This window comes from Poecilia mexicana, unplaced genomic scaffold (genome assembly GCF_051168715.1).
Source record: "Poecilia mexicana isolate PSO_F unplaced genomic scaffold, ASM5116871v1 scaffold_18, whole genome shotgun sequence".
Lineage (NCBI taxonomy): Eukaryota > Metazoa > Chordata > Actinopteri > Cyprinodontiformes > Poeciliidae > Poecilia > Poecilia mexicana.
This window is the reverse complement of record NW_028263387.1, coordinates 19,140,848-19,145,983: the sequence shown is the minus strand read 5'-3', so window position 1 is coordinate 19,145,983 and position 5,136 is coordinate 19,140,848. Positions and strand designations below refer to the sequence as shown.

General features: G+C 34.4%; 1 long non-coding RNA gene across 1 annotated transcript; it reads left to right on the top strand.

Annotated features, from left to right (window-relative positions):
- Window positions 1-3,779: 3,779 nt before the first annotated feature.
- Window positions 3,780-5,136, top strand: LOC148154119 (uncharacterized). The gene is made up of 3 exons (XR_015766037.1): window positions 3,780-3,991; window positions 4,098-4,151; window positions 4,626-5,136. It is a non-coding gene; the product is annotated as an uncharacterized LOC148154119 (long non-coding RNA).

Below are 5,136 nucleotides of genomic sequence, written 5' to 3'. Positions count from 1 at the left end.
TGATTTTTGTGATTTTTTTTTTTGTTGTTCTCCACATCTGAACAGCAAATTAAATAATAATAAAAATTCAGCCATTTTGAGTTCAGTTGCTCCTTTTCTCAATAATGACACAAAGATTCAGTAAAGTATCAGCATCACCCCTAGTCTCTAAGGATAGATAGATAGATAGATAGATAGATAGATAGATAGATAGATAGATAGATAGATAGATAGATAGATAGATAGATAGATAGATAGATAGATAGATAGATAGATAGATAGATTTTCAAATTTCTATGCAAACAAAATAAGAAGTAGAAAATGTGAACAGGAAGTAAATTAAAATGTGCCTTTTAATTTACTTCCTGCCAGAAACAATGGAACATAAGAGAAACCAGATATTTGCAAGACACCAGTTGTTTTGTTCCTCACACGGCAGCAACTATTGCCATTTTGGGGCAATAGTGGATCAGAGGAAAGAGGCTCATATGGTAAAATCCCATCTGTCAATCTGTCTTAGTGTCCTTGTGCAAGACAAGGATGCAACGGATTGACAGAAGCCTCACTGCTGTCAATATAACCCAGAGCTAGACAGTTCCCATCATCTTGGGGTTACATCCATCTTTAGATAAACAGATTTAGTGATTAATAAAACTCACCCTGTAACTGGTTGAAAGCATAAAATGTTTTACCTTGAATAAAATTATTCAATCTAATGATTTGTGGTGTTTTTGTTGTTGTTGTTGTTCTCCACATCTGAACAGCAAATTAAATAATAATAATAAAAAAATTCAGCCATTTTGAGTTCAGCTGCTCCTTTACTCAATAATGACACAAAGATTCAGTAAAGTATCAGCATCACACCTAGTCTCTAAGCATAGATAGATAGATAGATAGATAGATAGATAGATAGATAGATAGATAGATAGATAGATAGATAGATAGATAGATAGATAGATAGATAGATAGATAGATAGATAGATGTAAGCTTTGATGAACAAAATGACAGGAAATAAAGACATGAAATATACCGCTCTATGTATAATGTATCTATGAGTTTCATTTTCTGATATTAATGACAAATAGCATCATTTCAAATTATATCACAGCATAAAGTAGATTTAAAATTTCATATATTTATAAAGATATGGACAAACTAAAGAAGATTACTTATTTGCATAAATGTTAATTCTGCAAATATATTCAAAGTTTCTAAGAATTGAAAACAAGAGAACAGGTGAGTATTGGTGAGCATTAAACCTAGTCAGTCACTATGCATGTATCAAGTGATACTTAATTGATTTTATTTGTACAATAAGACTTTACAATAAAAAAGAACAGTTTGGTAACTCTGTTCAATAAAATACATATGACTTTAAAATGTCTGTCTGATGTATAAGGACGTTTTAGGGTTTTGAAGCATGTGTAAGGAGTCCTCACATGGACTTCATGGCTGTTTCTCCTGGCTTTGCACTCAATTCAGTGCTTTAACTATCTGCTTAGCTGTTGTGTGAAATAGAACCCTCCAGCAATTAAATCTATCGAGGAACCAGTGGATTCCTCGATGGAACCCATTGAGGGGTGTCAAACTCATTTTGGTTTAGGGGCCGCATACAGCTTAATCTGATCTGCAGGGGGCCACACAAGTAAACTCATTGCAAGATTAAATAGAACCAATAAAAGTGGACTTGTTGTTGATTTTTATATTAAGCGAATTTCACTTTTACAAAATATATTATGAATAATCTCAGTTTTTAAGAAAGGTATCTGCAATTTCAACAACACTTTTCCTCAGTTAAGCATTTATTTAAGTGCATTATGCATAAGAACTGATCTCAGTGATTGTACATTGTTGCAAAACATTTATTCACAGCTTTTGGAACTTAAAAACACTGTCCTGCATCACAAAATACAACAGACAAAAATTAAGAAAAGATTTAAAATCAATTTTCAACATCTGGGAAGCAATTTGAACAAATTATCTGGCTTCACACATTTGAAATCTTAAGTGTCAGCTGTTTTAAACAGACATTTGATTAAGTACATTTGTTGATGCATAAAATGCATGCATATAGAAAAACTTGCATACATAACATGTATGTATGTTAACATGCACGAGAAATATGAGGTTGCCAGGGCCAAAATAAAAAGCTGGTAAAGCATAGAATCGAACTTGTTTACAGAACCTGAAGCTCAGTGCTGCCATCTGCTGTTAGTTCCGCTGCAGTGTTGCATCATGTTGTGTGCTCTGATTACAACACAGCGCCCCTCGTGGACAGTATAGGAACTGCAGATTTTCAATTAAACGAAGTATATGTTTTTTCATGAATAATGATAATGCATTTAGCCCCCGGGCCGGACTAAATCGTTCGGCGGGCCAATTCCGGCCCGCGGGCCGTATGTTTGACACCCCTGCAAAAGGCTGAGATGTTTGTAATTGAAAGTTATCCAGAAACTGGAATGGTCATTCTGTAATGTTTAAGTGTGTATTCTTATTATCTTTATACACTGAAAAAGAACAGTGTTCCACTGTGAGCACTTTTACTTTTTGTTCTTATTTGTTCAAAACGTCTGGCTTTGATACCAATGAAATGTTAGAATCTGCAGTGTATTTTGGTGTACCTGTGGTCATATTAAAGTTACTTATAATCTTGTAAAGACTAGATAAATTCACAAAATTGCAAGTTGTTCATTTCTTTCAAGAGGAATTAAAAGTTGCTGGCCTTGCACCCAGAAAAAAAAATACTTTTGTTTCTGCTCTTTTCAGTCATTTGTTCTTAAATATTAAGTTAAGAACAAATGGAAAGTGGAGTAGAAAATTAAGGTTTTAATTATAGGATTTAGAGGAAATTCAAATAAATTATGCCAGGCTGTACATTGGAAACAGTTTTGTTTATTTTTGTTGTTTTTATCTTTGAATAAACTGCCAATATTGAATAAAACTGAGAGCTCACCTGACAAGGTATGAACCAGTTCTGCTTCTTAAATTACATTATTTTAATTTACAGTTATGTATACTACAAAAACTCAAACATAATGTGACAAGGTTAAAACTGCTTTTTCACGCTGACATATGTCAAGACTTCTAAACTTCTGTCTCAGTTGAGTCTGATCTAAGTCTTTAACTGGTAAATAACTGATAAATAGAACTAGAAGTACATTAGTTTGTGTGTGCTGTGTTGTTTGCTTTGTTTTAGTTTTTGTATTTTAGCTGTGGTTACAAAACTAAGCTGAAAAGACACATCATAGCAGGTAACCATGTGACATGCAGTTTATATCATTGGTGATGGGTCATGTAGTCATTTCTTCAGCTTTCACTCAAACAATGATTTCTGCTGTGTTTTCCTGTGATTACTTTTAATTGTGATAATTTGATCAGTTTTTCACCTCCTCTGGATCACAGCTGTAATGTCTGTCACTGACATAAAATCAGACTGATATGTATTTAACTTAGAACGGCATATGGTAATTGAATTTGTAAGCCCTGTTAACCTCTAGGAGGCGCCACAGGCACATCAGCACAATGCCTCACTGACTTGAAAGCAGTTTCATTCCTATAACCATAACTTAAATGAATGCAAACCCTTGTAGCTCTATAATTTCTTATTTTCGCAAATTAAGTGGCGCAGTTAGTAGCACTAACTGAATCTTAAAAGTATGGTGTCTTTGTAAATGAAAAACAACAGACAGGGCTTTGTTACACAGTAGATTTAACCTCACCCACATTCAAAAACATCACATTGGGGGAGGTTACTTCTGAAGTACAGTATAAAAAAACCCTCAGTGTTGTTCCTCCCCACGTTGTGTTTTATTCACCACTTTCACTTTCACCTTTAAGTTCAAATACTGTTAGGTCTACAATTAGAATAGATCTGTTCAACAACTATTTCTCATTTTCTTCTCCTTAACAGTCTCAGCATCAGATACCAGAACCATGAAAGGTTTGTTCCTGATCTGCACCCTGGTCAGTCTGGTCGGCTTCACAAACTCCCTGGTAGACAAGGGACAGCTGGTGAGTTTATCAGCATCACTGATGGAAGGATTTTTAGAAATGTTTACAGTGCAAAATGTGAGGGAAATTAAAGTGAAACTAAATGTCAATTTTATCCCACTTTCAGGCAAAGTTGAAGGAAACCCATCATCAACTGAAGGAAAAGCTTGAGAAAGCAAAGGTGAGCAGAATAATGTTGCATCATGCCAGCATTTTAATCTAATTCTAAATTGAGAGAAATGTCTGCAAATAGCATAAACTCCTCTATATATACAACCCACATCCAATACTTCTGGGCTGATGTCCTCCAACTGTTAGATGTGTCTCTGCTTCAACACACCAGAGTCAAACACAGAAATCATTAGTAGGACTCTGAAGAACTTGGCTGCACACTAAGGAAGTGATTCAGGTGTGTTCCAGCAGGCCGGCCCTGGAGGCTTGAATTTGAGGAGCCCTGATCAATCAATTACATATTTGTATAAACTGTGTGCTGAAAGCTTATTAGAACCTTTAGAAATTAGCTTGATAAATAATTAAAAACAAAATAAAATTTATTTCACGATATTTGATGTTAAATCTAACTTCCCATTGCTCTAACTTCTTCAAATGTGCAGTGAACTTTCCAAATGCTAAAGTTTTATCTTTTCCCCCTTAGAATGAAAGACGTTTAAAAATTGACAGCTCTTCAGATCTGTTGAATAACTACATAAACATAGTAGATCCATGGATGGCACATATGAAGAAAAATGCGGATGAATTTGATGACTATTTTTTGCCACTGATGAAGAAGACGAAAGATTTCTGGGTAAAGATCAAGTCTTCCATCGACAAGGAGAATGACGACTTGGTTATAAAAATTGACAAACTTGAAAGCGATTTGAAGGAATCAGAGACTATAATCAATTTCCTTGAAGAGCAGCACACTGAATTATAACTTGTCCAGGCTACGTTGTGTGAGATCTGGTGTTTCATTTCTATACACTGTATGGCTCTGAATCTGTTGCTTCATTTTAAATGTTGAAAGCTTTTAATTTGGAAAGAAATTCAGTAGGTTAGATATCCCATCATCTTGGGGTTACATCCATCTTTAGTTAAACAGATTTAGTGAAACTCATCCTGTTTGAAAGCATAAAATGTTTTACCTTGAATAAAATAATTAATTCTAA